Source organism: Arachis hypogaea, unplaced genomic scaffold (assembly GCF_003086295.3).
Source record: "Arachis hypogaea cultivar Tifrunner unplaced genomic scaffold, arahy.Tifrunner.gnm2.J5K5 arahy.Tifrunner.gnm2.scaffold_32, whole genome shotgun sequence".
Taxonomy (NCBI): domain Eukaryota; kingdom Viridiplantae; phylum Streptophyta; class Magnoliopsida; order Fabales; family Fabaceae; genus Arachis; species Arachis hypogaea.
The window spans coordinates 14,155-30,746 of record NW_027255470.1 but is presented as its reverse complement, the minus strand read 5'-3'; the positions used below and the strand labels follow the sequence as shown (position 1 = coordinate 30,746).

Genomic DNA, 16,592 nt, shown 5'->3' with positions numbered 1-16,592 from the left:
GCGGAGTTCTGATGGGATCCGGTGCATTAGTGCTGGTATGATCGCACCTATTATAGTTCGCACACACAATTTTGTTAACCATGCGGCGCGAGAGAGCGACTACCGCGTTGCGGGTAGTAGGTGCCTGTCGAGGATGAGGCCATTGCGGCTCGCCTTAGGTGTCCTACTCGGGATAGCGTCATTTAAAGAATGAAGGTCGGCACGACGTTAAAAAAAAAAAAAAAAGAGGTGCAACACGAGGACTTCCCAGCACCCATCCTAGTACTACTCTCGCCCAAGCACGCTTAACTGCGGAGTTCTGATGGGATCCGGTGCATTAGTGCTGGTATGATCGCACCTATTATAGTTCGCACACACAATTTTGTTAACCATGCGGCGCGAGAGAGCGTAACACTATCCGCGAAGCCTTGCGGGTACCGTAGGTGCCTGTCGAGGATGAGGCCATTGCGGCTCGCCCTTAGGTGTCCTACTCGGGATAGCGTCATTTAAAGAATGAAGGTCGGCACGACGTTAAAAAAAAAAAAAAGAGGTGCAACACGAGGACTTCCCAGCATCCTAGTACTACTCTCGCCCAAGCACGCTTAACTGCGGAGTTCTGATGGGATCCGGTGCATTAGTGCTGGTATGATCGCACCTATTATAGTTCGCACACACAATTTTGTTAACCATGCGGCGCGAGAGAGCGTAACACTATCCGCGAAGCCTTGCGGGTACCGTAGGTGCCTGTCGAGGATGAGGCCATTGCGGCTCGCCCTTAGGTGTCCTACTCGGGATAGCGTCATTTAAAGAATGAAGGTCGGCACGACGTTAAAAAAAAAAAAAAAGAGGTGCAACACGAGGACTTCCCAGCCATCCTAGTACTACTCTCGCCCAAGCACGCTTAACTGCGGAGTTCTGATGGGATCCGGTGCATTAGTGCTGGTATGATCGCACCTATTATAGTTCGCACACACAATTTTGTTAACCATGCGGCGCGAGAGAGCGTAACACTATCCGCGAAGCCTTGCGGGTACCGTAGGTGCCTGTCGAGGATGAGGCCATTGCGGCTCGCCCTTAGGTGTCCTACTCGGGATAGCGTCATTTAAAGAATGAAGGTCGGCACGACGTTAAAAAAAAAAAAAAGAGGTGCAACACGAGGACTTCCCATTAGTACTACTCTCGCCCAAGCACGCTTAACTGCGGAGTTCTGATGGGATCCGGTGCATTAGTGCTGGTATGATCGCACCTATTATAGTTCGCACACACAATTTTGTTAACCATGCGGCGCGAGAGAGCGTAACACTATCCGCGAAGCCTTGCGGGTACCGTAGGTGCCTGTCGAGGATGAGGCCATTGCGGCTCGCCCTTAGGTGTCCTACTCGGGATAGCGTCATTTAAAGAATGAAGGTCGGCACGACGTTAAAAAAAAAAAAAAAAAAAAGAGGTGCAACACGAGGACTTCCCAGGAGGTCACCCATCCTAGTACTACTCTCGCCCAAGCACGCTTAACTGCGGAGTTCTGATGGGATCCGGTGCATTAGTGCTGGTATGATCGCACCTATTATAGTTCGCACACTTTTGTTAACCGCGGCGCGAGAGAGCGTAACACTATCCGCGAAGCCTTGCGGGTACCGTAGGTGCCTGTCGAGGATGAGGCCATTGCGGCTCGCCCTTAGGTGTCCTACTCGGGATAGCGTCATTTAAAGAATGAAGGTCGGCACGACGTTAAAAAAAAAAAAAAAAGAGGTGCAACACGAGGACTTCCGTCCCATCCTAGTAGTACTACTCTCGCCCAAGCACGCTTAACTGCGGAGTTCTGATGGGATCCGGTGCATTAGTGCTGGTATGATCGCACCTATTATAGTTCGCACACACAATTTTGTTAACCATGGGCGCGAGAGAGCGTAACACTATCCGCGAAGCCTTGCGGGTACCGTAGGTGCCTGTCGAGGATGAGGCCATTGCGGCTCGCCCTTAGGTGTCCTACTCGGGATAGCGTCATTTAAAGAATGAAGGTCGGCACGACGTTAAAAAAAAAAAAAAAGAGGTGCAACACGAGGACTTCCCAGGAGGTCACCCATCCTAGTACTACTCTCGCCCAAGCACGCTTAACTGCGGAGTTCTGATGGGATCCGGTGCATTAGTGCTGGTATGATCGCACCTATTATAGTTCGCACACACAATTTTGTTAACCATGCGGCGCGAGAGAGCGTAACACTATCCGCGAAGCCTTGCGGGTACCGTAGGTGCCTGTCGAGGATGAGGCCATTGCGGCTCGCCCTTAGGTGTCCTACTCGGGATAGCGTCATTTAAAGAATGAAGGTCGGCACGACGTTAAAAAAAAAAAAAAAAGAGGTGCAACACGAGGACTTCCCAGGAGGTCACCCATCCTAGTACTACTCTCGCCCAAGCACGCTTAACTGCGGAGTTCTGATGGGATCCGGTGCATTAGTGCTGGTATGATCGCACCTATTATAGTTCGCACACACAATTTTGTTAACCATGCGGCGCGAGAGAGCGTAACACTATCCGCGAAGCCTTGCGGGTACCGTAGGTGCCTGTCGAGGATGAGGCCATTGCGGCTCGCCCTTAGGTGTCCTACTCGGGATAGCGTCATTTAAAGAATGAAGGTCGGCACGACGTTAAAAAAAAAAAAAGAGGTGCAACACGAGGACTTCCCAGCACCATCCTAGTACTACTCTCGCCCAAGCACGCTGCGGAGTTCTGATGGGATCCGGTGCATTAGTGCTGGTATGATCGCACCTATTATAGTTCGCACACACAATTTTGTTAACCATGCGGCGCGAGAGAGCGTAACACTATCCGCGAAGCCTTGCGGGTACCGTAGGTGCCTGTCGAGGATGAGGCCATTGCGGCTCGCCCTTAGGTGTCCTACTCGGGATAGCGTCATTTAAAGAATGAAGGTCGGCACGACGTTAAAAAAAAAAAAAAAAAGAGGTGCAACACGAGGACTTCCCAGGAGGTCACCCATCCTAGTACTACTCTCGCCCAAGCACGCTTAACTGCGGAGTTCTGATGGGATCCGGTGCATTAGTGCTGGTATGATCGCACCTATTATAGTTCGCACACACAATTTTGTTAACCATGCGGCGCGAGAGAGCGTAACACTATCCGCGAAGCCTTGCGGGTACCGTAGGTGCCTGTCGAGGATGAGGCCATTGCGGCTCGCCCTTAGGTGTCCTACTCGGGATAGCGTCATTTAAAGAATGAAGGTCGGCACGACGTTAAAAAAAAAAAAAAAAAAAAGAGGTGCAACACGAGGACTTCCCAGGAGGTCACCCATCCTAGTACTACTCTCGCCCAAGCACGCTTAACTGCGGAGTTCTGATGGGATCCGGTGCATTAGTGCTGGTATGATCGCACCTATTATAGTTCGCACACACAATTTTGTTAACCATGCGGCGCGAGAGAGCGTAACACTATCCGCGAAGCCTTGCGGGTACCGTAGGTGCCTGTCGAGGATGAGGCCATTGCGGCTCGCCCTTAGGTGTCCTACTCGGGATAGCGTCATTTAAAGAATGAAGGTCGGCACGACGTTAAAAAAAAAAAAAGAGGTGCAACACGAGGACTTCCCAGGAGGTCACCCATCCTAGTACTACTCTCGCCCAAGCACGCTTAACTGCGGAGTTCTGATGGGATCCGGTGCATTAGTGCTGGTATGATCGCACCTATTATAGTTCGCACACACAATTTTGTTAACCATGCGGCGCGAGAGAGCGTAACACTATCCGCGAAGCCTTGCGGGTACCGTAGGTGCCTGTCGAGGATGAGGCCATTGCGGCTCGCCCTTAGGTGTCCTACTCGGGATAGCGTCATTTAAAGAATGAAGGTCGGCACGACGTTAAAAAAAAAAAAAAAAAAAGGTGCAACACGAGGACTTCCCAGGAGGTCACCCATCCTAGTACTACTCTCGCCCAAGCACGCTTAACTGCGGAGTTCTGATGGGATCCGGTGCATTAGTGCTGGTATGATCGCACCTATTATAGTTCGCACACAATTTTGTTAACCATGCGGCGCGAGAGAGCGTAACACTATCCGCGAAGCCTTGCGGGTACCGTAGGTGCCTGTCGAGGATGAGGCCATTGCGGCTCGCCCTTAGGTGTCCTACTCGGGATAGCGTCATTTAAAGAATGAAGGTCGGCACGACGTTAAAAAAAAAAAAAAAAGAGGTGCAACACGAGGACTTCCCAGGAGGTCACCCATCCTAGTACTACTCTCGCCCAAGCACGCTTAACTGCGGAGTTCTGATGGGATCCGGTGCATTAGTGCTGGTATGATCGCACCTATTATAGTTCGCACACACAATTTTGTTAACCATGCGGCGCGAGAGAGCGTAACACTATCCGCGAAGCCTTGCGGGTACCGTAGGTGCCTGTCGAGGATGAGGCCATTGCGGCTCGCCCTTAGGTGTCCTACTCGGGATAGCGTCATTTAAAGAATGAAGGTCGGCACGACGTTAAAAAAAAAAAAGTGCAACACGAGGACTTCCCAGCACCCATCCTAGTACTACTCTCGCCCAAGCACGCTTAACTGCGGAGTTCTGATGGGATCCGGTGCATTAGTGCTGGTATGATCGCACCTATTATAGTTCGCACACACAATTTTGTTAACCATGCGGCGCGAGAGAGCGTAACACTATCCGCGAAGCCTTGCGGGTACCGTAGGTGCCTGTCGAGGATGAGGCCATTGCGGCTCGCCCTTAGGTGTCCTACTCGGGATAGCGTCATTTAAAGAATGAAGGTCGGCACGACGTTAAAAAAAAAAAAAAAGAGGTGCAACACGAGGACTTCCCAGCACCCATCCTAGTACTACTCTCGCCCAAGCACGCTTAACTGCGGAGTTCTGATGGGATCCGGTGCATTAGTGCTGGTATGATCGCACCTATTATAGTTCGCACACACAATTTTGTTAACCATGCGGCGCGAGAGAGCGTAACACTATCCGCGAAGCCTTGCGGGTACCGTAGGTGCCTGTCGAGGATGAGGCCATTGCGGCTCGCCCTTAGGTGTCCTACTCGGGATAGCGTCATTTAAAGAATGAAGGTCGGCACGACGTTAAAAAAAAAAAAAAAGAGGTGCAACACGAGGACTTCCCAGCCCATCCTAGTACTACTCTCGCCCAAGCACGCTTAACTGCGGAGTTCTGATGGGATCCGGTGCATTAGTGCTGGTATGATCGCACCTATTATAGTTCGCACACACAATTTTGTTAACCATGCGGCGCGAGAGAGCGTAACACTATCCGAAGCCTTGCGGGTACCGTAGGTGCCTGTCGAGGATGAGGCCATTGCGGCTCGCCCTTAGGTGTCCTACTCGGGATAGTCATTTAAAGAATGAAGGTCGGCACGACGTTAAAAAAAAAAAAAAAAGAGGTGCAACACGAGGACTTCCCAGGAGGTCACCCATCCTAGTACTACTCTCGCCCAAGCACGCTTAACTGCGGAGTTCTGATGGGATCCGGTGCATTAGTGCTGGTATGATCGCACCTATTATAGTTCGCACACACAATTTTGTTAACCATGCGGCGCGAGAGAGCGTAACACTATCCGCGAAGCCTTGCGGGTACCGTAGGTGCCTGTCGAGGATGAGGCCATTGCGGCTCGCCCTTAGGTGTCCTACTCGGGATAGCGTCATTTAAAGAATGAAGGTCGGCACGACGTTAAAAAAAAAAAAAAAAAAGAGGTGCAACACGAGGACTTCCCAGGAGGTCACCCATCCTAGTACTACTCTCGCCCAAGCACGCTTAACTGCGGAGTTCTGATGGGATCCGGTGCATTAGTGCTGGTATGATCGCACCTATTATAGTTCGCACACACAATTTTGTTAACCATGCGGCGCGAGAGAGCGTAACACTATCTGCGAAGCCTTGCGGGTACCGTAGGTGCCTGTCGAGGATGAGGCCATTGCGGCTCGCCCTTAGGTGTCCTACTCGGGATAGCGTCATTTAAAGAATGAAGGTCGGCACGACGTTAAAAAAAAAAAAAAGAGGTGCAAACGAGGACTTCCCAGGAGGTCACCCATCCTAGTACTACTCTCGCCCAAGCACGCTTAACTGCGGAGTTCTGATGGGATCCGGTGCATTAGTGCTGGTATGATCGCACCTATTATAGTTCGCACACACAATTTTGTTAACCATGCGGCGAGAGAGCGTAACACTATCCGCGAAGCCTTGCGGGTACCGTAGGTGCCTGTCGAGGATGAGGCCATTGCGGCTCGCCCTTAGGTGTCCTACTCGGGATAGCGTCATTTAAAGAATGAAGGTCGGCACGACGTTAAAAAAAAAAAAAAGGTGCAACACGAGGACTTCCCAGGAGGTCACCATCCTAGTACTACTCTCGCCCAAGCACGCTTAACTGCGGAGTTCTGATGGGATCCGGTGCATTAGTGCTGGTATGATCGCACCTATTATAGTTCGCACACACAATTTTGTTAACCATGCGGCGCGAGAGAGCGTAACACTATCCGCGAAGCCTTGCGGGTACCGTAGGTGCCTGTCGAGGATGAGGCCATTGCGGCTCGCCCTTAGGTGTCCTACTCGGGATAGCGTCATTTAAAGAATGAAGGTCGGCACGACGTTAAAAAAAAAAAAAAAGAGGTGCAACACGAGGACTTCCCAGGAGGTCCCATCCTAGTACTACTCTCGCCCAAGCACGCTTAACTGCGGAGTTCTGATGGGATCCGGTGCATTAGTGCTGGTATGATCGCACCTATTATAGTTCGCACACACAATTTTGTTAACCATGCGGCGCGAGAGAGCGTAACACTATCCGCGAAGCCTTGCGGGTACCGTAGGTGCCTGTCGAGGATGAGGCCATTGCGGCTCGCCCTTAGGTGTCCTACTCGGGATAGCGTCATTTAAAGAATGAAGGTCGGCACGACGTTAAAAAAAAAAAAAAAGAGGTGCAACACGAGGACTTCCCAGGAGGTCACCCATCCTAGTACTACTCTCGCCCAAGCACGCTTAACTGCGGAGTTCTGATGGGATCCGGTGCATTAGTGCTGGTATGATCGCACCTATTATAGTTCGCACACACAATTTTGTTAACCATGCGGCGCGAGAGAGCGTAACACTATCCGCGAAGCCTTGCGGGTACCGTAGGTGCCTGTCGAGGATGAGGCCATTGCGGCTCGCCCTTAGGTGTCCTACTCGGGATAGCGTCATTTAAAGAATGAAGGTCGGCACGACGTTAAAAAAAAAAAAAAAAGAGGTGCAACACGAGGACTTCCCAGCACCCATCCTAGTACTACTCTCGCCCAAGCACGCTTAACTGCGGAGTTCTGATGGGATCCGGTGCATTAGTGCTGGTATGATCGCACCTATTATAGTTCGCACACACAATTTTGTTAACCATGCGGCGCGAGAGAGCGTAACACTATCCGCGAAGCCTTGCGGGTACCGTAGGTGCCTGTCGAGGATGAGGCCATTGCGGCTCGCCCTTAGGTGTCCTACTCGGGATAGCGTCATTTAAAGAATGAAGGTCGGCACGACGTTAAAAAAAAAAAAAAAGAGGTGCAACACGAGGACTTCCCAGCACCCATCCTAGTACTACTCTCGCCCAAGCACGCTTAACTGCGGAGTTCTGATGGGATCCGGTGCATTAGTGCTGGTATGATCGCACCTATTATAGTTCGCACACACAATTTTGTTAACCATGCGGCGCGAGAGAGCGTAACACTATCCGCGAAGCCTTGCGGGTACCGTAGGTGCCTGTCGAGGATGAGGCCATTGCGGCTCGCCCTTAGGTGTCCTACTCGGGATAGCGTCATTTAAAGAATGAAGGTCGGCACGACGTTAAAAAAAAAAAAAAGAGGTGCAACACGAGGACTTCCCAGGAGGTCACCCATCCTAGTACTACTCTCGCCCAAGCACGCTTAACTGCGGAGTTCTGATGGGATCCGGTGCATTAGTGCTGGTATGATCGCACCTATTATAGTTCGCACACACAATTTTGTTAACCATGCGGCGCGAGAGAGCGTAACACTATCCGCGAAGCCTTGCGGGTACCGTAGGTGCCTGTCGAGGATGAGGCCATTGCGGCTCGCCCTTAGGTGTCCTACTCGGGATAGCGTCATTTAAAGAATGAAGGTCGGCACGACGTTAAAAAAAAAAAAAAAAAAGGGTGCAACACGAGGACTTCCCAGGAGGTCACCCATCCTAGTACTACTCTCGCCCAAGCACGCTTAACTGCGGAGTTCTGATGGGATCCGGTGCATTAGTGCTGGTATGATCGCACCTATTATAGTTCGCACACACAATTTTGTTAACCATGCGGCGCGAGAGAGCGTAACACTATCCGCGAAGCCTTGCGGGTACCGTAGGTGCCTGTCGAGGATGAGGCCATTGCGGCTCGCCCTTAGGTGTCCTACTCGGGATAGCGTCATTTAAAGAATGAAGGTCGGCACGACGTTAAAAAAAAAAAAAAAGAGGTGCAACACGAGGACTTCCCAGGAGGTCACCCATCCTAGTACTACTCTCGCCCAAGCACGCTTAACTGCGGAGTTCTGATGGGATCCGGTGCATTAGTGCTGGTATGATCGCACCTATTATAGTTCGCACACACAATTTTGTTAACCATGCGGCGCGAGAGAGCGTAACACTATCCGCGAAGCCTTGCGGGTACCGTAGGTGCCTGTCGAGGATGAGGCCATTGCGGCTCGCCCTTAGGTGTCCTACTCGGGATAGCGTCATTTAAAGAATGAAGGTCGGCACGACGTTAAAAAAAAAAAAAAGAGGTGCAACACGAGGACTTCCCAGGAGGTCACCCATCCTAGTACTACTCTCGCCCAAGCACGCTTAACTGCGGAGTTCTGATGGGATCCGGTGCATTAGTGCTGGTATGATCGCACCTATTATAGTTCGCACACACAATTTTGTTAACCATGCGGCGCGAGAGAGCGTAACACTATCCGCGAAGCCTTGCGGGTACCGTAGGTGCCTGTCGAGGATGAGGCCATTGCGGCTCGCCCTTAGGTGTCCTACTCGGGATAGCGTCATTTAAAGAATGAAGGTCGGCACGACGTTAAAAAAAAAAAAAAAGGTGCAACACGAGGACTTCCCAGGAGGTCACCCATCCTAGTACTACTCTCGCCCAAGCACGCTTAACTGCGGAGTTCTGATGGGATCCGGTGCATTAGTGCTGGTATGATCGCACCTATTATAGTTCGCACACACAATTTTGTTAACCATGCGGCGCGAGAGAGCGTAACACTATCCGCGAAGCCTTGCGGGTACCGTAGGTGCCTGTCGAGGATGAGGCCATTGCGGCTCGCCCTTAGGTGTCCTACTCGGGATAGCGTCATTTAAAGAATGAAGGTCGGCACGACGTTAAAAAAAAAAAAAAAAGAGGTGCAACACGAGGACTTCCCAGGAGGTCACCCATCCTAGTACTACTCTCGCCCAAGCACGCTTAACTGCGGAGTTCTGATGGGATCCGGTGCATTAGTGCTGGTATGATCGCACCTATTATAGTTCGCACACACAATTTTGTTAACCATGCGGCGCGAGAGAGCGTAACACTATCCGAAGCCTTGCGGGTACCGTAGGTGCCTGTCGAGGATGAGGCCATTGCGGCTCGCCCTTAGGTGTCCTACTCGGGATAGCGTCATTTAAAGAATGAAGGTCGGCACGACGTTAAAAAAAAAAAAAAAAGAGGTGCAACACGAGGACTTCCCAGGAGGTCACCCATCCTAGTACTACTCTCGCCCAAGCACGCTTAACTGCGGAGTTCTGATGGGATCCGGTGCATTAGTGCTGGTATGATCGCACCTATTATAGTTCGCACACACAATTTTGTTAACCATGCGCGAGAGAGCGTAACACTATCCGCGAAGCCTTGCGGGTACCGTAGGTGCCTGTCGAGGATGAGGCCATTGCGGCTCGCCCTTAGGTGTCCTACTCGGGATAGCGTCATTTAAAGAATGAAGGTCGGCACGACGTTAAAAAAAAAAAAAAAAGAGGTGCAACACGAGGACTTCCCAGAGGTCACCCATCCTAGTACTACTCTCGCCCAAGCACGCTTAACTGCGGAGTTCTGATGGGATCCGGTGCATTAGTGCTGGTATGATCGCACCTATTATAGTTCGCACACACAATTTTGTTAACCATGCGGCGCGAGAGAGCGTAACACTATCCGCGAAGCCTTGCGGGTACCGTAGGTGCCTGTCGAGGATGAGGCCATTGCGGCTCGCCCTTAGGTGTCCTACTCGGGATAGCGTCATTTAAAGAATGAAGGTCGGCACGACGTTAAAAAAAAAAAAAAAGAGGTGCAACACGAGGACTTCCCAGCACCCATCCTAGTACTACTCTCGCCCAAGCACGCTTAACTGCGGAGTTCTGATGGGATCCGGTGCATTAGTGCTGGTATGATCGCACCTATTATAGTTCGCACACACAATTTTGTTAACCATGCGGCGCGAGAGAGCGTAACACTATCCGCGAAGCCTTGCGGGTACCGTAGGTGCCTGTCGAGGATGAGGCCATTGCGGCTCGCCCTTAGGTGTCCTACTCGGGATAGCGTCATTTAAAGAATGAAGGTCGGCACGACGTTAAAAAAAAAAAAAAAGGTGCAACACGAGGACTTCCCAGGAGGTCACCCATCCTAGTACTACTCTCGCCCAAGCACGCTTAACTGCGGAGTTCTGATGGGATCCGGTGCATTAGTGCTGGTATGATCGCACCTATTATAGTTCGCACACACAATTTTGTTAACCATGCGCGCGAGAGAGCGTAACACTATCCGCGAAGCCTTGCGGGTACCGTAGGTGTCGAGGATGAGGCCATTGCGGCTCGCCCTTAGGTGTCCTACTCGGATAGCGTCATTTAAAGAATGAAGGTCGGCACGACGTTAAAAAAAAAAAAAAAGGGTGCAACACGAGGACTTCCCAGAGGTCACCATCCTAGTACTACTCTCGCCCAAGCACGCTTAACTGCGGAGTTCTGATGGGATCCGGTGCATTAGTGCTGGTATGATCGCACCTATTATAGTTCGCACACACAATTTTGTTAACCATGCGGCGCGAGAGAGCGTAACACTATCCGCGAAGCCTTGCGGGTACCGTAGGTGCCTGTCGAGGATGAGGCCATTGCGGCTCGCCCTTAGGTGTCCTACTCGGGATAGCGTCATTTAAAGAATGAAGGTCGGCACGACGTTAAAAAAAAAAAAAAAGGGTGCAACACGAGGACTTCCCAGGAGGTCACCCATCCTAGTACTACTCTCGCCCAAGCACGCTTAACTGCGGAGTTCTGATGGGATCCGGTGCATTAGTGCTGGTATGATCGCACCTATTATAGTTCGCACACACAATTTTGTTAACCATGCGGCGCGAGAGAGCGTAACACTATCCGCGAAGCCTTGCGGGTACCGTAGGTGCCTGTCGAGGATGAGGCCATTGCGGCTCGCCCTTAGGTGTCCTACTCGGGATAGCGTCATTTAAAGAATGAAGGTCGGCACGACGTTAAAAAAAAAAAAAAAGAGGTGCAACACGAGGACTTCCCAGCACCCATCCTAGTACTACTCTCGCCCAAGCACGCTTAACTGCGGAGTTCTGATGGGATCCGGTGCATTAGTGCTGGTATGATCGCACCTATTATAGTTCGCACACACAATTTTGTTAACCATGCGGCGCGAGAGAGCGTAACACTATCCGCGAAGCCTTGCGGGTACCGTAGGTGCCTGTCGAGGATGAGGCCATTGCGGCTCGCCCTTAGGTGTCCTACTCGGGATAGCGTCATTTAAAGAATGAAGGTCGGCACGACGTTAAAAAAAAAAAAAAAGAGGTGCAACACGAGGACTTCCCAGAGGTCACCCATCCTAGTACTACTCTCGCCCAAGCACGCTTAACTGCGGAGTTCTGATGGGATCCGGTGCATTAGTGCTGGTATGATCGCACCTATTATAGTTCGCACACACAATTTTGTTAACCATGCGGCGCGAGAGAGCGTAACACTATCCGCGAAGCCTTGCGGGTACCGTAGGTGCCTGTCGAGGATGAGGCCATTGCGGCTCGCCCTTAGGTGTCCTACTCGGGATAGCGTCATTTAAAGAATGAAGGTCGGCACGACGTTAAAAAAAAAAAAAAGAGGTGCAACACGAGGACTTCCCAGGAGGTCACCCATCCTAGTACTACTCTCGCCCAAGCACGCTTAACTGCGGAGTTCTGATGGGATCCGGTGCATTAGTGCTGGTATGATCGCACCTATTATAGTTCGCACACACAATTTTGTTAACCATGCGGCGCGAGAGAGCGTAACACTATCCGCGAAGCCTTGCGGGTACCGTAGGTGCCTGTCGAGGATGAGGCCATTGCGGCTCGCCCTTAGGTGTCCTACTCGGGATAGCGTCATTTAAAGAATGAAGGTCGGCACGACGTTAAAAAAAAAAAAAAAGAGGTGCAACACGAGGACTTCCCAGCACCATCCTAGTACTACTCTCGCCCAAGCACGCTTAACTGCGGAGTTCTGATGGGATCCGGTGCATTAGTGCTGGTATGATCGCACCTATTATAGTTCGCACACACAATTTTGTTAACCATGCGGCGCGAGAGAGCGTAACACTATCCGCGAAGCCTTGCGGGTACCGTAGGTGCCTGTCGAGGATGAGGCCATTGCGGCTCGCCCTTAGGTGTCCTACTCGGGATAGCGTCATTTAAAGAATGAAGGTCGGCACGACGTTAAAAAAAAAAAAAAAAGAGGTGCAACACGAGGACTTCCCAGGAGGTCACCCATCCTAGTACTACTCTCGCCCAAGCACGCTTAACTGCGGAGTTCTGATGGGATCCGGTGCATTAGTGCTGGTATGATCGCACCTATTATAGTTCGCACACACAATTTTGTTAACCATGCGGCGCGAGAGAGCGTAACACTATCCGCGAAGCCTTGCGGGTACCGTAGGTGCCTGTCGAGGATGAGGCCATTGCGGCTCGCCCTTAGGTGTCCTACTCGGGATAGCGTCATTTAAAGAATGAAGGTCGGCACGACGTTAAAAAAAAAAAAAAGAGGTGCAACACGAGGACTTCCCAGCACCCATCCTAGTACTACTCTCGCCCAAGCACGCTTAACTGCGGAGTTCTGATGGGATCCGGTGCATTAGTGCTGGTATGATCGCACCTATTATAGTTCGCACACACAATTTTGTTAACCATGCGGCGCGAGAGAGCGTAACACTATCCGCGAAGCCTTGCGGGTACCGTAGGTGCCTGTCGAGGATGAGGCCATTGCGGCTCGCCCTTAGGTGTCCTACTCGGGATAGCGTCATTTAAAGAATGAAGGTCGGCACGACGTTAAAAAAAAAGAGGTGCAACACGAGGACTTCCCAGCAAGTACTACTCTCGCCCAAGCACGCTTAACTGCGGAGTTCTGATGGGATCCGGTGCATTAGTGCTGGTATGATCGCACCTATTATAGTTCGCACACACAATTTTGTTAACCATGCGGCGCGAGAGAGCGTAACACTATCCGCGAAGCCTTGCGGGTACCGTAGGTGCCTGTCGAGGATGAGGCCATTGCGGCTCGCCCTTAGGTGTCCTACTCGGGATAGCGTCATTTAAAGAATGAAGGTCGGCACGACGTTAAAAAAAAAAAAAAAAGAGGTGCAACACGAGGACTTCCCAGGTCACCCATCCTAGTACTACTCTCGCCCAAGCACGCTTAACTGCGGAGTTCTGATGGGATCCGGTGCATTAGTGCTGGTATGATCGCACCTATTATAGTTCGCACACACAATTTTGTTAACCATGCGGCGCGAGAGAGCGTAACACTATCCGCGAAGCCTTGCGGGTACCGTAGGTGCCTGTCGAGGATGAGGCCATTGCGGCTCGCCCTTAGGTGTCCTACTCGGGATAGCGTCATTTAAAGAATGAAGGTCGGCACGACGTTAAAAAAAAAAAAAAAAAGAGGTGCAACACGAGGACTTCCCAGGTCACCCATCCTAGTACTACTCTCGCCCAAGCACGCTTAACTGCGGAGTTCTGATGGGATCCGGTGCATTAGTGCTGGTATGATCGCACCTATTATAGTTCGCACACACAATTTTGTTAACCATGCGGCGCGAGAGAGCGTAACACTATCCGCGAAGCCTTGCGGGTACCGTAGGTGCCTGTCGAGGATGAGGCCATTGCGGCTCGCCCTTAGGTGTCCTACTCGGGATAGCGTCATTTAAAGAATGAAGGTCGGCACGACGTTAAAAAAAAAAAAAGAGGTGCAACACGAGGACTTCCCACACCCATCCTAGTACTACTCTCGCCCAAGCACGCTTAACTGCGGAGTTCTGATGGGATCCGGTGCATTAGTGCTGGTATGATCGCACCTATTATAGTTCGCACACACAATTTTGTTAACCATGCGGCGCGAGAGAGCGTAACACTATCCGCGAAGCCTTGCGGGTACCGTAGGTGCCTGTCGAGGATGAGGCCATTGCGGCTCGCCCTTAGGTGTCCTACTCGGGATAGCGTCATTTAAAGAATGAAGGTCGGCACGACGTTAAAAAAAAAAAAAAAAGAGGTGCAACACGAGGACTTCCCAGGTCACCCATCCTAGTACTACTCTCGCCCAAGCACGCTTAACTGCGGAGTTCTGATGGGATCCGGTGCATTAGTGCTGGTATGATCGCACCTATTATAGTTCGCACACACAATTTTGTTAACCATGCGGCGCGAGAGAGCGTAACACTATCCGCGAAGCCTTGCGGGTACCGTAGGTGCCTGTCGAGGATGAGGCCATTGCGGCTCGCCCTTAGGTGTCCTACTCGGGATAGCGTCATTTAAAGAATGAAGGTCGGCACGACGTTAAAAAAAAAAAAAAGAGGTGCAACACGAGGACTTCCCAGCACCCATCCTAGTACTACTCTCGCCCAAGCACGCTTAACTGCGGAGTTCTGATGGGATCCGGTGCATTAGTGCTGGTATGATCGCACCTATTATAGTTCGCACACACAATTTTGTTAACCATGCGGCGCGAGAGAGCGTAACACTATCCGCGAAGCCTTGCGGGTACCGTAGGTGCCTGTCGAGGATGAGGCCATTGCGGCTCGCCCTTAGGTGTCCTACTCGGGATAGCGTCATTTAAAGAATGAAGGTCGGCACGACGTTAAAAAAAAAAAAGAGGTGCAACACGAGGACTTCCCAGCACCCATCCTAGTACTACTCTCGCCCAAGCACGCTTAACTGCGGAGTTCTGATGGGATCCGGTGCATTAGTGCTGGTATGATCGCACCTATTATAGTTCGCACACACAATTTTGTTAACCATGCGGCGCGAGAGAGCGTAACACTATCCGCGAAGCCTTGCGGGTACCGTAGGTGCCTGTCGAGGATGAGGCCATTGCGGCTCGCCCTTAGGTGTCCTACTCGGGATAGCGTCATTTAAAGAATGAAGGTCGGCACGACGTTAAAAAAAAAAAAAAGAGGTGCAACACGAGGACTTCCCAGGAGGTCACCCATCCTAGTACTACTCTCGCCCAAGCACGCTTAACTGCGGAGTTCTGATGGGATCCGGTGCATTAGTGCTGGTATGATCGCACCTATTATAGTTCGCACACACAATTTTGTTAACCATGCGGCGCGAGAGAGCGTAACACTATCCGCGAAGCCTTGCGGGTACCGTAGGTGCCTGTCGAGGATGAGGCCATTGCGGCTCGCCCTTAGGTGTCCTACTCGGGATAGCGTCATTTAAAGAATGAAGGTCGGCACGACGTTAAAAAAAAAAAAAAAAAGAGGTGCAACACGAGGACTTCCCAGCACCCATCCTAGTACTACTCTCGCCCAAGCACGCTTAACTGCGGAGTTCTGATGGGATCCGGTGCATTAGTGCTGGTATGATCGCACCTATTATAGTTCGCACACACAATTTTGTTAACCATGCGGCGCGAGAGAGCGTAACACTATCCGCGAAGCCTTGCGGGTACCGTAGGTGCCTGTCGAGGATGAGGCCATTGCGGCTCGCCCTTAGGTGTCCTACTCGGGATAGCGTCATTTAAAGAATGAAGGTCGGCACGACGTTAAAAAAAAAAAAAAAAGAGGTGCAACACGAGGACTTCCCAGGAGGTCACCCATCCTAGTACTACTCTCGCCCAAGCACGCTTAACTGCGGAGTTCTGATGGGATCCGGTGCATTAGTGCTGGTATGATCGCACCTATTATAGTTCGCACACACAATTTTGTTAACCATGCGGCGCGAGAGAGCGTAACACTATCCGCGAAGCCTTGCGGGTACCGTAGGTGCCTGTCGAGGATGAGGCCATTGCGGCTCGCCCTTAGGTGTCCTACTCGGGATAGCGTCATTTAAAGAATGAAGGTCGGCACGACGTTAAAAAAAAAAAAAAAGAGGTGCAACACGAGGACTTCCCAGCACCCATCCTAGTACTACTCTCGCCCAAGCACGCTTAACTGCGGAGTTCTGATGGGATCCGGTGCATTAGTGCTGGTATGATCGCACCTATTATAGTTCGCACACACAATTTTGTTAACCATGCGGCGCGAGAGAGCGTAACACTATCCGCGAAGCCTTGCGGGTACCGTAGGTGCCTGTCGAGGATGAGGCCATTGCGGCTCGCCCTTAGGTGTCCTACTCGGGATAGCGTCATTTAAAGAATGAAGGTCG

General features: G+C 51.3%; 46 non-coding genes and 8 pseudogenes across 46 annotated transcripts; all 54 read right to left on the bottom strand.

Moving 5' to 3' along the window:
- Positions 1 to 225: 225 nt before the first annotated feature.
- LOC114926562 (5S ribosomal RNA) lies at positions 226 to 339 on the bottom strand. The gene has a single exon (XR_003817006.1). It is a non-coding gene; the product is annotated as a 5S ribosomal RNA (ribosomal RNA).
- Positions 340 to 526: 187 nt separating this feature from the next.
- Positions 527 to 636, bottom strand: LOC114926583 (5S ribosomal RNA; annotated as a pseudogene).
- Positions 637 to 824: 188 nt separating this feature from the next.
- Positions 825 to 935, bottom strand: LOC114926581 (5S ribosomal RNA; annotated as a pseudogene).
- Positions 936 to 1,122: 187 nt separating this feature from the next.
- On the bottom strand, positions 1,123 to 1,227 carry LOC114926601 (5S ribosomal RNA; annotated as a pseudogene).
- A 193-nt stretch (positions 1,228 to 1,420) lies between these two features.
- On the bottom strand, positions 1,421 to 1,539 carry LOC114926819 (5S ribosomal RNA). Its single transcript, XR_003817243.1, has one exon. It is a non-coding gene; the product is annotated as a 5S ribosomal RNA (ribosomal RNA).
- A 183-nt stretch (positions 1,540 to 1,722) lies between these two features.
- Positions 1,723 to 1,836, bottom strand: LOC114926603 (5S ribosomal RNA). Its single transcript, XR_003817028.1, has one exon. It is a non-coding gene; the product is annotated as a 5S ribosomal RNA (ribosomal RNA).
- A 187-nt stretch (positions 1,837 to 2,023) lies between these two features.
- LOC114926808 (5S ribosomal RNA) lies at positions 2,024 to 2,142 on the bottom strand. Its single transcript, XR_003817232.1, has one exon. It is a non-coding gene; the product is annotated as a 5S ribosomal RNA (ribosomal RNA).
- Positions 2,143 to 2,331: 189 nt separating this feature from the next.
- LOC114926796 (5S ribosomal RNA) lies at positions 2,332 to 2,450 on the bottom strand. The gene has a single exon (XR_003817220.1). It is a non-coding gene; the product is annotated as a 5S ribosomal RNA (ribosomal RNA).
- Positions 2,451 to 2,636: 186 nt separating this feature from the next.
- LOC114926612 (5S ribosomal RNA) lies at positions 2,637 to 2,744 on the bottom strand (annotated as a pseudogene).
- A 190-nt stretch (positions 2,745 to 2,934) lies between these two features.
- LOC114926785 (5S ribosomal RNA) lies at positions 2,935 to 3,053 on the bottom strand. Its single transcript, XR_003817209.1, has one exon. It is a non-coding gene; the product is annotated as a 5S ribosomal RNA (ribosomal RNA).
- Positions 3,054 to 3,246: 193 nt separating this feature from the next.
- LOC114926774 (5S ribosomal RNA) lies at positions 3,247 to 3,365 on the bottom strand. The gene has a single exon (XR_003817198.1). It is a non-coding gene; the product is annotated as a 5S ribosomal RNA (ribosomal RNA).
- Positions 3,366 to 3,551: 186 nt separating this feature from the next.
- Positions 3,552 to 3,670, bottom strand: LOC114926763 (5S ribosomal RNA). The gene has a single exon (XR_003817187.1). It is a non-coding gene; the product is annotated as a 5S ribosomal RNA (ribosomal RNA).
- Positions 3,671 to 3,860: 190 nt separating this feature from the next.
- Positions 3,861 to 3,979, bottom strand: LOC114927053 (5S ribosomal RNA). Its single transcript, XR_003817478.1, has one exon. It is a non-coding gene; the product is annotated as a 5S ribosomal RNA (ribosomal RNA).
- Positions 3,980 to 4,166: 187 nt separating this feature from the next.
- On the bottom strand, positions 4,167 to 4,285 carry LOC114926752 (5S ribosomal RNA). Its single transcript, XR_003817175.1, has one exon. It is a non-coding gene; the product is annotated as a 5S ribosomal RNA (ribosomal RNA).
- Positions 4,286 to 4,467: 182 nt separating this feature from the next.
- Positions 4,468 to 4,581, bottom strand: LOC114926585 (5S ribosomal RNA). The gene has a single exon (XR_003817019.1). It is a non-coding gene; the product is annotated as a 5S ribosomal RNA (ribosomal RNA).
- A 188-nt stretch (positions 4,582 to 4,769) lies between these two features.
- LOC114926561 (5S ribosomal RNA) lies at positions 4,770 to 4,883 on the bottom strand. Its single transcript, XR_003817005.1, has one exon. It is a non-coding gene; the product is annotated as a 5S ribosomal RNA (ribosomal RNA).
- A 188-nt stretch (positions 4,884 to 5,071) lies between these two features.
- Positions 5,072 to 5,183, bottom strand: LOC114926575 (5S ribosomal RNA; annotated as a pseudogene).
- A 185-nt stretch (positions 5,184 to 5,368) lies between these two features.
- LOC114926741 (5S ribosomal RNA) lies at positions 5,369 to 5,487 on the bottom strand. Its single transcript, XR_003817163.1, has one exon. It is a non-coding gene; the product is annotated as a 5S ribosomal RNA (ribosomal RNA).
- A 191-nt stretch (positions 5,488 to 5,678) lies between these two features.
- LOC114926730 (5S ribosomal RNA) lies at positions 5,679 to 5,797 on the bottom strand. Its single transcript, XR_003817150.1, has one exon. It is a non-coding gene; the product is annotated as a 5S ribosomal RNA (ribosomal RNA).
- Positions 5,798 to 5,984: 187 nt separating this feature from the next.
- Positions 5,985 to 6,102, bottom strand: LOC114926427 (5S ribosomal RNA). The gene has a single exon (XR_003816871.1). It is a non-coding gene; the product is annotated as a 5S ribosomal RNA (ribosomal RNA).
- Positions 6,103 to 6,285: 183 nt separating this feature from the next.
- LOC114926400 (5S ribosomal RNA) lies at positions 6,286 to 6,403 on the bottom strand. The gene has a single exon (XR_003816844.1). It is a non-coding gene; the product is annotated as a 5S ribosomal RNA (ribosomal RNA).
- A 188-nt stretch (positions 6,404 to 6,591) lies between these two features.
- On the bottom strand, positions 6,592 to 6,708 carry LOC114926398 (5S ribosomal RNA). The gene has a single exon (XR_003816842.1). It is a non-coding gene; the product is annotated as a 5S ribosomal RNA (ribosomal RNA).
- A 188-nt stretch (positions 6,709 to 6,896) lies between these two features.
- LOC114926719 (5S ribosomal RNA) lies at positions 6,897 to 7,015 on the bottom strand. The gene has a single exon (XR_003817137.1). It is a non-coding gene; the product is annotated as a 5S ribosomal RNA (ribosomal RNA).
- Positions 7,016 to 7,204: 189 nt separating this feature from the next.
- On the bottom strand, positions 7,205 to 7,318 carry LOC114926560 (5S ribosomal RNA). Its single transcript, XR_003817004.1, has one exon. It is a non-coding gene; the product is annotated as a 5S ribosomal RNA (ribosomal RNA).
- Positions 7,319 to 7,506: 188 nt separating this feature from the next.
- Positions 7,507 to 7,620, bottom strand: LOC114926559 (5S ribosomal RNA). The gene has a single exon (XR_003817003.1). It is a non-coding gene; the product is annotated as a 5S ribosomal RNA (ribosomal RNA).
- Positions 7,621 to 7,807: 187 nt separating this feature from the next.
- On the bottom strand, positions 7,808 to 7,926 carry LOC114926708 (5S ribosomal RNA). The gene has a single exon (XR_003817125.1). It is a non-coding gene; the product is annotated as a 5S ribosomal RNA (ribosomal RNA).
- Positions 7,927 to 8,116: 190 nt separating this feature from the next.
- Positions 8,117 to 8,235, bottom strand: LOC114926252 (5S ribosomal RNA). Its single transcript, XR_003816695.1, has one exon. It is a non-coding gene; the product is annotated as a 5S ribosomal RNA (ribosomal RNA).
- A 188-nt stretch (positions 8,236 to 8,423) lies between these two features.
- On the bottom strand, positions 8,424 to 8,542 carry LOC114926697 (5S ribosomal RNA). Its single transcript, XR_003817112.1, has one exon. It is a non-coding gene; the product is annotated as a 5S ribosomal RNA (ribosomal RNA).
- A 187-nt stretch (positions 8,543 to 8,729) lies between these two features.
- On the bottom strand, positions 8,730 to 8,848 carry LOC114926685 (5S ribosomal RNA). The gene has a single exon (XR_003817098.1). It is a non-coding gene; the product is annotated as a 5S ribosomal RNA (ribosomal RNA).
- Positions 8,849 to 9,034: 186 nt separating this feature from the next.
- LOC114927051 (5S ribosomal RNA) lies at positions 9,035 to 9,153 on the bottom strand. Its single transcript, XR_003817476.1, has one exon. It is a non-coding gene; the product is annotated as a 5S ribosomal RNA (ribosomal RNA).
- A 189-nt stretch (positions 9,154 to 9,342) lies between these two features.
- Positions 9,343 to 9,461, bottom strand: LOC114926674 (5S ribosomal RNA). The gene has a single exon (XR_003817086.1). It is a non-coding gene; the product is annotated as a 5S ribosomal RNA (ribosomal RNA).
- Positions 9,462 to 9,648: 187 nt separating this feature from the next.
- Positions 9,649 to 9,767, bottom strand: LOC114926663 (5S ribosomal RNA). Its single transcript, XR_003817075.1, has one exon. It is a non-coding gene; the product is annotated as a 5S ribosomal RNA (ribosomal RNA).
- Positions 9,768 to 9,953: 186 nt separating this feature from the next.
- LOC114926289 (5S ribosomal RNA) lies at positions 9,954 to 10,071 on the bottom strand. Its single transcript, XR_003816732.1, has one exon. It is a non-coding gene; the product is annotated as a 5S ribosomal RNA (ribosomal RNA).
- Positions 10,072 to 10,259: 188 nt separating this feature from the next.
- Positions 10,260 to 10,373, bottom strand: LOC114926558 (5S ribosomal RNA). Its single transcript, XR_003817002.1, has one exon. It is a non-coding gene; the product is annotated as a 5S ribosomal RNA (ribosomal RNA).
- A 186-nt stretch (positions 10,374 to 10,559) lies between these two features.
- On the bottom strand, positions 10,560 to 10,678 carry LOC114927050 (5S ribosomal RNA). Its single transcript, XR_003817475.1, has one exon. It is a non-coding gene; the product is annotated as a 5S ribosomal RNA (ribosomal RNA).
- Positions 10,679 to 10,859: 181 nt separating this feature from the next.
- LOC114926527 (5S ribosomal RNA) lies at positions 10,860 to 10,976 on the bottom strand. The gene has a single exon (XR_003816971.1). It is a non-coding gene; the product is annotated as a 5S ribosomal RNA (ribosomal RNA).
- Positions 10,977 to 11,163: 187 nt separating this feature from the next.
- Positions 11,164 to 11,282, bottom strand: LOC114926251 (5S ribosomal RNA). The gene has a single exon (XR_003816694.1). It is a non-coding gene; the product is annotated as a 5S ribosomal RNA (ribosomal RNA).
- Positions 11,283 to 11,470: 188 nt separating this feature from the next.
- On the bottom strand, positions 11,471 to 11,584 carry LOC114926557 (5S ribosomal RNA). Its single transcript, XR_003817001.1, has one exon. It is a non-coding gene; the product is annotated as a 5S ribosomal RNA (ribosomal RNA).
- A 188-nt stretch (positions 11,585 to 11,772) lies between these two features.
- LOC114926287 (5S ribosomal RNA) lies at positions 11,773 to 11,890 on the bottom strand. Its single transcript, XR_003816730.1, has one exon. It is a non-coding gene; the product is annotated as a 5S ribosomal RNA (ribosomal RNA).
- A 187-nt stretch (positions 11,891 to 12,077) lies between these two features.
- Positions 12,078 to 12,196, bottom strand: LOC114926652 (5S ribosomal RNA). The gene has a single exon (XR_003817064.1). It is a non-coding gene; the product is annotated as a 5S ribosomal RNA (ribosomal RNA).
- Positions 12,197 to 12,384: 188 nt separating this feature from the next.
- LOC114926571 (5S ribosomal RNA) lies at positions 12,385 to 12,497 on the bottom strand (annotated as a pseudogene).
- A 189-nt stretch (positions 12,498 to 12,686) lies between these two features.
- On the bottom strand, positions 12,687 to 12,805 carry LOC114926641 (5S ribosomal RNA). The gene has a single exon (XR_003817053.1). It is a non-coding gene; the product is annotated as a 5S ribosomal RNA (ribosomal RNA).
- A 187-nt stretch (positions 12,806 to 12,992) lies between these two features.
- LOC114926556 (5S ribosomal RNA) lies at positions 12,993 to 13,106 on the bottom strand. The gene has a single exon (XR_003817000.1). It is a non-coding gene; the product is annotated as a 5S ribosomal RNA (ribosomal RNA).
- Positions 13,107 to 13,288: 182 nt separating this feature from the next.
- Positions 13,289 to 13,394, bottom strand: LOC114926600 (5S ribosomal RNA; annotated as a pseudogene).
- Positions 13,395 to 13,583: 189 nt separating this feature from the next.
- On the bottom strand, positions 13,584 to 13,699 carry LOC114926458 (5S ribosomal RNA). Its single transcript, XR_003816902.1, has one exon. It is a non-coding gene; the product is annotated as a 5S ribosomal RNA (ribosomal RNA).
- Positions 13,700 to 13,889: 190 nt separating this feature from the next.
- On the bottom strand, positions 13,890 to 14,005 carry LOC114926457 (5S ribosomal RNA). Its single transcript, XR_003816901.1, has one exon. It is a non-coding gene; the product is annotated as a 5S ribosomal RNA (ribosomal RNA).
- A 186-nt stretch (positions 14,006 to 14,191) lies between these two features.
- Positions 14,192 to 14,304, bottom strand: LOC114926570 (5S ribosomal RNA; annotated as a pseudogene).
- A 189-nt stretch (positions 14,305 to 14,493) lies between these two features.
- Positions 14,494 to 14,609, bottom strand: LOC114926456 (5S ribosomal RNA). Its single transcript, XR_003816900.1, has one exon. It is a non-coding gene; the product is annotated as a 5S ribosomal RNA (ribosomal RNA).
- A 187-nt stretch (positions 14,610 to 14,796) lies between these two features.
- On the bottom strand, positions 14,797 to 14,910 carry LOC114926554 (5S ribosomal RNA). Its single transcript, XR_003816998.1, has one exon. It is a non-coding gene; the product is annotated as a 5S ribosomal RNA (ribosomal RNA).
- Positions 14,911 to 15,095: 185 nt separating this feature from the next.
- On the bottom strand, positions 15,096 to 15,209 carry LOC114926553 (5S ribosomal RNA). Its single transcript, XR_003816997.1, has one exon. It is a non-coding gene; the product is annotated as a 5S ribosomal RNA (ribosomal RNA).
- Positions 15,210 to 15,396: 187 nt separating this feature from the next.
- On the bottom strand, positions 15,397 to 15,515 carry LOC114926630 (5S ribosomal RNA). Its single transcript, XR_003817042.1, has one exon. It is a non-coding gene; the product is annotated as a 5S ribosomal RNA (ribosomal RNA).
- Positions 15,516 to 15,705: 190 nt separating this feature from the next.
- On the bottom strand, positions 15,706 to 15,819 carry LOC114926552 (5S ribosomal RNA). The gene has a single exon (XR_003816996.1). It is a non-coding gene; the product is annotated as a 5S ribosomal RNA (ribosomal RNA).
- A 189-nt stretch (positions 15,820 to 16,008) lies between these two features.
- LOC114926619 (5S ribosomal RNA) lies at positions 16,009 to 16,127 on the bottom strand. Its single transcript, XR_003817031.1, has one exon. It is a non-coding gene; the product is annotated as a 5S ribosomal RNA (ribosomal RNA).
- A 188-nt stretch (positions 16,128 to 16,315) lies between these two features.
- LOC114926551 (5S ribosomal RNA) lies at positions 16,316 to 16,429 on the bottom strand. Its single transcript, XR_003816995.1, has one exon. It is a non-coding gene; the product is annotated as a 5S ribosomal RNA (ribosomal RNA).
- Between the last annotated feature and the right edge of the window lie 163 nt (positions 16,430 to 16,592).